We start from the raw sequence: 7,901 nt of genomic DNA on the forward strand, positions 1-7,901 counted from the left end.
TGCTGAAGACCTGCCATGATCAATCACCCCCAGCCTTAGGGAGCAGGGCCTGCCAAGGACTCTCTTCTCTGAGAGTGGTCATCTCCACTCCCTAACGAGAAGGGCTGTGGCCTCCAGGTTGAGAGCACAGGCTCTGGATCCAGACTGCATGGGTGTGAATCCTGCCTCAGCCACTTATTTGCCAGCCAGTGTGACCTCAGCCAAGTCACTTAACCTCAGTTTCCACATCTGTAAAATGGGATAACCTCATAAAGTTACTGAGACAACTAAATGAGTTAATAAACATGAATAAATAGAACAGTGCCTGGCACAGGTCAGAGGATCTCGGCCCCCTCAGGCCCCCTGGCACTGCTGTCCAGGGCCTGCCTCCCTTCTCTGTGCCCTCCTGATACCCACACTTAACTCCTTTCCCATCCCACCAGTTTTCATCCACCCCAGAATTGGGAGGAGGAAGGAGAGAAGGAACAAGCCCATGAGGAAACCAGTGAGAAGCCAGCCACAAATAAAAACTCTTCAAACCCAAGTGGCAGCATCCGACTCAAATGGCATCAAATTTGCATTTGAGGGGAGTGCAATTCAAACGCTCACTTTTTTTAGATTTCCAAGAAAAATCCCAGGTATTATGAAGTAGAGTTTTGATGATGTTTTGTAGGAGCAAAATGATGTTTGTTGTATAAAACGCAAACAGCACAGGGTGCTAAAATAAAGAGGAAATATTCCCCCTCTTGCCTGGCATCTGACCTCCCAATACCTGCCCCAGAGATAAGCTCTAATAACCATCAGGTGTGCAGTCTTCTCGACATTTTTACGCAAATGTGAACACAACATACATATGTATGTTTCGTTAAGTGGGATCCTACTATACACGTTGTTCTACAAAGCTACTTGCTTTGACTTGCCAATACGTTCTGACCATCTTTCCACCCTGATATTAAGCTCTGCCCATTCTTTTCTCTGGGTCCCCAGCACACAGAAAACATTCAGTCCACATTCACTGACCAAATGAAAGAATGAACAGCTGCCAAAATCACAGCATCTCACGAGGTCCTAATAGGTCACCAGCCCTCCTGATGGACGTTTAGTTTTGCCACCCAGCTCTCTGTATCCTGCTACGGGGGTGCCTGTAGGAGAAATCCTGGGACGTGGAACTGCCGGGTTAAAACTTTGGGGGCTACTGCCAAAGAGGCAGTGCCGACCTATCCTCCAGCTGATGGGAGAGTTCCAGTTTCCCACACCCTCTGCCACCTAAGAGCTTTATTATGATGATGACTTTCATTTCCTCAATGGATTAGCCTTATTTAGTGACTCCACCCTTGATCATCAAATCTCCTTTGTCCCTCCTGAATAAATAATGGAATGGATCAGTTTATTATTTCTGAGCAGCACTGGGGAGCCAAAATCCACAAATGGGGAGTTACTCTCTGGACAGTGAGCAGAAACAAATGCAAAATTTTACAGGTGCAGGGACTTCCCTGGTGGCACAGTGGTTAAGAATCCGCCTGCCAATGCAGGGGACACGGGTTCAAACCCTGATCTGGGAAGATCCCACATGCCGTGGAGGAACTAAGCCCATGGGCCACAACTACTGAGCCTGCGCTCTACAGCCCATGCACCTCAATTACTGAGCCCACGTGCTGCAAATACTGAAGCCCGCCCGCCTACAGCCCATGCTTCGCAACAAGAGAAGCCACCGCAATGAGAAGCCCATGCACTGCAACAGAGTAGCCCCACCCCCACCCCGCTTGCTGCAACTAGAGAAAGCCCGCATGCAGCAACGGAGACCCAACACAGCCAAAATTAAATTAATTAAAAAAAATTTTACAGGTGCAAACATTTACAGATGCAAAATTTTAAAAATCTCATTCATTTCTAATAATGGACATGTTAATTTTTTTAAACTGTCAACTTCAAACAAGTATCCATTGACCTTTCCCCCAAAACAAGAGAAAATTAGGACCCCTAGGCTCCCTCCCTCTCTCTCTACCCCCCCCCCCAGCCCCCCAGCCCCCCAGCCCAGTCTAGGGTAGCCAGATTTAACAAATGAAAATACAGGACACTCAGTTAAATCTGACTTTCAGATAAACAACATGGTTGGGACTCTGCTCTCCCAATAAATAAATATTTAAAAAAATTTTTAGTACGACTATGTCCCAGGCACTATTTGGGACATACTTACACTAAAAAAAAAATTTCAGATAACCACCAAATTTGTTGGTTATCTGAAAGTCAAATTTAACTGAGCTTATCTGGCAAGCCGACCACAGCCCCCACCCAGTATTTAAATATCAAGTAATTTTAAGTTTTTTTCATAAACTTATTTATATTTTATTTATTTATTTTTGGCTGCGTTGGGTCTTTGTTGCTGCACACAGGCTTTCTCTAGTTGCAGCAAGCAGGGGCTACTCTTCATTGCGGTACGTGGGCTTCTCATTGTGGTGGCTTCTCTTGCTGTGGAGCACAGGCTCTAGGCGAGTGTGCTTCAGTAGCTGTGGCACATGGGCTCAGTAGTTGTGGCTCACGGGCTCTAGAGTGCAGGCTCAGTAGTTATGGCACATGGGCTTAGTTGCTCCGCAGCATGTGGGATCTTCCCAGACCAGGGATCGAACCTGTGTCCCCTGCATTGGAAGGCCAATTCTTAATCACTGCACCACCAGGGAAGTCCCAATATCAAGTAATTTTAATTTTTTATTTTTTTGGCCACGCCACATGCCATGTGGGATCTTAGTTCCCTGACCAGGGATCGAACCTGAGCCCCCTGCATTGGGAGCACGGAGTCTTAACCACCAGACGGCCAGAGAAGTCTCAAGTAATTTTAGAATAGGAGCCGAGGGACTTCCCTTGTGGCGCAGTGGTTAAGACTCCGTGCTCCCAATGCAGGGGGCCCGGGTTCTATCCCTGGTCAGGGAACTAGATCCCACATGCATGCTGCAACTAAGAGTTTGCATGCCACAAGTAAGGAGCCAGCATGCCGCAACTAAGGAGCTGGCGAGCTGCAACTAAGCAGCACACGTGCTGCAACTAAGACTGGGGGCAAACAAACAAATATTAAATGCAAAAAAAAACCCCACATAATTCTCAATTTTAAATAAATAAATAGGAGCTGAGGCCCCCTCTGCCCTCCCAGTCTTTAGGCATCCTGCTACCCCCACACCCAAGCTCAAGGTCTCCACAGGCATCCCCCAACCCCCACTGACAGGCTCCCCACCCAGAGATGCCCCACCAACTTCCTTGGCATTAGAGTTCCTGTCTCCCCAGAGCCACCTGGGGCCAGCTTCCTGCTGGTCTTCTCCGTTCGGCCCATCTCCCGCCTTCCCACCCATCCTTTCTATTGGGGGTGCAGTCAGCACATGACCCTCAGCTGGCAGCCCCTTCAGGGATGGCAGCTGCTGCAGAGCCACCTGCCTAAGGGCACACTGTGAGCCACACCCAGTGCTGAAAGGATGCTAAGGTCCTAAGGCCCAACCATTCCAAAGTGACTGGGAAGGGCCCCTCCAGCTCCAGAGCGCCCTGGGGTTCCCTTTTGGGCCTGCATCAGAGCTCCACTTTTTAAAAATCTATCTATCTATCTATTTATTTATTTAGTTAGTTAGTTTGGCCACGCTGCATGGCATGCAGGATCTTAGTTCCCCAACCAGGGACTGAACCCGTGCCCCCTGCAGTGGAAGCATGGAGTCCTAACCACTGGGCAACCAGGGAATTCCCAGAACTCCACTTCTCTTTCCACCTGTCCTGCTTCCTTCCTCTGCTATGCACAGGTCCGGGGACTACTCCCCTGCCCGCGTAAGTCCCAGTCCTGGGACCCTCACCTGCCCCACCAGACCCCAGTTCCCACCTCCCCCTTCCGGTCCACGGGTCCCTGGCTAGAAACCAGCCACAAAGTGCCCACAAGTGGGTAGGTCTGGTGCTAGCTAATAGTTTTTTCTAATTTGGCTTTCCAGTACATTCTAGATTTTCCACACAGGCACATATTACTTTGGTAATAAAAAAAAAAACCAATAACCATTGTAAAGCAATTATACTCTAATAAAGATGTAAAAAAAATAATAATAATAAAAGCTTTTTTTTCTTTAAGAAAAATGTAAAACCAAACCAAGCAGCCCTCCTCCTATCTGACTCGCCCACTCCTCCCCCTGCCCTCCTACCTGCTTCCCCAGGGAGGACTTCCCCCAGATCAGCCAATTCCCACCCCAATGCCTCCCCTGTCCTGCCAGGCCCACAAGCAGTTTCACTTCTCCACTGAAGGCTTTCCACCACCAGCCCGTCCTTGCTGGGGGTGTTACAGGCAAATTCTGAAGGCGTCCTTAGCTCCTCTTGGGAGGAGGATGCTAAAAAGTCCTGAAATTGGTGAGGAGAGAAAGTGTATGAGGGGGACCAATATTTGCTAACTCATCCCACAAGTAGGAGCTGGGCTACTGTGTGCTAGGCACTGGGGACTCTGGGAACAGGACACAGACCCTGCCCCCAAGGACTCCACAGCTGGGGGTGGGTGCGAGGAATGAAAAGCCAGAGAGGATATTGTGTGAGGTGAGGTGAGCTAAGTGTGGGGAGGAGGAATTCATGGAAGCTTCTGGAAGGAAGAAAAGTTTCAGCAGACTCCTGAGGGTGAGGAGGAATGGGTAGGGAGGAGGGGGGAGGGAGCGTGTTTTAGGCAGGGGATCAGCCTGTGCCAAGGCCTGCAGGTGAGAGAAGTGTGAGTTATTTGAGGAACTGAAAGCAGTTCAGAGCAGCTGAGGGCAGAGGTGGGGTGAGAAGGGACAGGAAGCCCAGGCTTGCGGAGGGCAGCGGGGCCACAGGAGGGAGACTGCACTTTGTGCTCAGGGCAATGGGGAGCCAATGAAGGATGCAGAGCAGGGGAGTGACAGACTCAGATGTGCATCTTATAAAAATTTCTGCCTGCCACACAGTAGGTGCCCAAAGAGCCCCACTACTACGGGTGTTATTATTCTGAGCATCCGAAACCATCACAGTCACACTTAATCATGCACACACTACCTAACATGTGGGGACTTTAGCCACAGAGTACCTGAAACCTGTGTCTCCAGAGACGAGCCCTTCAGCAGTAAGGTCCACAGCCCTCTTGCTCTTGCATTAGGGAATGTATTAGGGAATAATGGACTCTGGAGCCTAGGCTCAAATCCTAGCTCCTCCAATTTCAAACTGTGTGACCTTGGATAGATGACCTCTCTGTGCCTCAGTCTCCTCATTTGTAAAATGGGGGTAATAGTAGTACCTACCTCATTGGGCTAATGTGAAGACTGAATGACTCCATTCACGAAAAATAGTTGCCTTCTGACACGTGGCAGATGCTGTGCACTGTTAGTTTCTACTGTTTTTACTGTATCCCTCCCCGAAAGGCCCCCAGGGCCAACCACTTGCAGGCACTAACGTAACCATCCTCCATCTCCCCCCACTAGCCCTGAAGCAACAAGCCCATACTCTCCATTACTAGGGGCCAGGACAGAGCCAGACGGGACTGAGGACAACTAGACACTCTGACCTGGGTCTGGGGCCTCACCCCAGCTCCCTCGAGCCCAGTGGAGAGAACACTGGACTTGGGGCCAGGAGCTGAGTGCTGGCCCTGGCTCTGCTGCTGACCCTCTCTGGGCCTCAGTCTGCCCCTCTGTGAGATAAGAATAAGAACATCTTGCAGATATTTTATCAGCATGGCTGTCAAAGGAGCAACAAGGGCTGGGGAAGCTCTGAGGATGTCCCTGTCACAGACAGAGCCTTGTGGCTGGGCCAGAACCCTTGCTGGCAGCCTCCTCTTCTGGCCTGGGTCGGCTCCTCCACACAATCTTAAGATCTATTCAGAGCTCGCTATGAGGACCTCAGAGGCTGAGGATGATCTGGCTTGGGCCTCACAGACGCCCTGATTCTGACCGGGACCCTCCCAAGGGCTGGGACAGAGACAGAGACCCTGGAGTGAGCTTAGCACCCCAGGAGAAAAGTGCCAACCCAGGGGCCTGAGGAAAGCCAGACCTTCACCAGGGCCTTCCACCAAGCCTGGACCAGCCAGGGACTCATACCAGGGGCCCAAAAAGACCCTTTGGAGCCCTCAGGACTGCAGTGTTTATCTCTGAATGCCATAGATGCCCATCACTTCTAGGCCCAGGAAGGGCCTGAATGGGAGTGTCTGTTTTTGGTAGCTCTTCGGTCCTGGGGGATGGGAGGAAAGCTCACGATGGGCTCACCCTCCTCCTTCAGGTTGCCAGCTATTTCTCAGAGTTCAGGTTGATTCATTCACTCATCCCACATTTACCGGGTGCCAGACCCTGGTCAGGTACAGGGGCAATGACAGATAAATCAGACACATTCCTACCCTAAAGCACTTCCAGTGTAGTGGGCGACAGACAAGGCATAAATAACCAAGCCACAAGGCAGGCTAGGCTGGAGAATGCAAGGCAGGAGGCAAGGATCTCACCTGGGGTATCAGGAAGCTGCCTGGAGGGGGGCTTGTGAGTGGCTTATGGACCTGTGATGGGAAGGCCAGGTGGGTGAGGGATAGAACCTCCAAAATCATTGACAGTTCTGTTTGCACACCCGCCATGCCAGAGCCGGGACAACGTGAGTTATTTATGGTTGTGCCCAGAGAAAAGCATCCATGTGTGTCACTGCACGTGGGGTGCAGAGCTGGGCAGTGGAGTGTGGGGGGTAGCTGGCGCTTGAAATTTGGTCTGGCCAAGCTCTGTGGTTTGCCTCTGTGTCCCTCACACCCTGATGAGCTTTTAATCTCTTCATGGCCTCCCCTAAGGCAAAAATAAGGAGGAGAGAGAGTTCTAACAGGCAGCAAGTGGCCCGGGGGTGGGGAGGAGGGCAGTACCAGACAGACCCTGGCTTCTGCTGCATCTGCAGGCCACTCATCGCCACCTCCTGTTCCTCTTCCCCCCTCCCATCCAACCGTGGGGGAAGGCGTAGACAGACACAAGAAAATATCTTTAATTGTAAACCGGACAGGACATAGGGCACGCATCAGCTGCTGTGTTTCTCCCCAGCCCACTCTGGTCCACAAATAGCCTACGCACCAAGCTGGCATCAGCCGACCCACCCTGCTGGTACCGGAACAAGCCAGGCCAGAGACTCGGACAGGACCCGGGGCGTGCTTTCCACCTTCCCAAGGAACCTATTTCCTGAGTTTTCCCCCAGGTAAATGTCCCCACCAGGTCCCTCTCCCAGGGGGCCCAGCGCAGGGATACCCTGATACTACCCGGGTGATGCCCGAGAACCCCGGCGTTTGCAAAGCACCCCCGGCCGCGCGCTCACCTCTCTGCAGGTAACTGTCCAATTCTCCCCTGTCAGTGTCTGCGCCCACCGCACACACGCACCCCCTGACTGGAGCCCTCCCTCCCCACCCTGTAGCCAAGGGCCAGACCTCCTACCTGGGGGCAGGCGCGCCCGGCACCATCCGCGGCGCCGCGGGGCCAAACGGGGCGTCTGGGACCCGGCCTCAAGCCCGGACGACTTCCCGGGGGAAGAGAGGCTGCGCCGCCGTCGCAGCCACCGCGTCCCTCCAGATCTCGCCGGGGCTGCGCTAAGGAGGAAGGTCAGAACCGAGGAGGAGGAGGAGGAGGAGGCGGAGGGAGGAGGCGCGCACAGATGGGCGCAGATTAGCGAGGCATTTTTAGCGAGCCAATGGCGGCGCGGCGCAGGGCTGCGCAGGTGAAAGCGCTGCGGCTGCTGAGGCGGCTGCAACCTGCTTAGGAGGTGCGGGGGCGGGTTGGGGGGAGACACGCAGCCCCCCCCAGCTCGCAGGCCGGCCCCCTCCTCCGAGGGGGTGCTCGGTGGTGCGGGGGCAGAAGAGCTTTGCGGCGGGCGGGTGCAGAGAGCACCTCCCTTGCACCCTCCTTCCCAGCCCTCCAGCGGGAGCACCGTAGATTCCGGGGTGTCTCTCCCCTCCCCCGCTT

The 7,901-nt window shown here is 52.9% G+C and overlaps 1 protein-coding gene across 1 annotated transcript in view; it reads right to left on the reverse strand.

Moving 5' to 3' along the window:
* Nucleotides 1-7,566, reverse strand: part of PACSIN1 (protein kinase C and casein kinase substrate in neurons 1) — a 63,693-nt gene extending 56,127 nt beyond the window's left edge. Inside the window, 1 exon segment of the mRNA XM_007460938.1 lies at nt 7,377-7,566. The gene's annotated coding sequence lies outside the window, so the exon portion shown is untranslated.
* Between the last annotated feature and the right edge of the window lie 335 nt (nt 7,567-7,901).

This window comes from Lipotes vexillifer, unplaced genomic scaffold, assembly GCF_000442215.2.
Source record: "Lipotes vexillifer unplaced genomic scaffold, Lipotes_vexillifer_v1.1 scaffold1353, whole genome shotgun sequence".
In the NCBI taxonomy this organism is placed as follows: domain Eukaryota; kingdom Metazoa; phylum Chordata; class Mammalia; order Artiodactyla; family Lipotidae; genus Lipotes; species Lipotes vexillifer.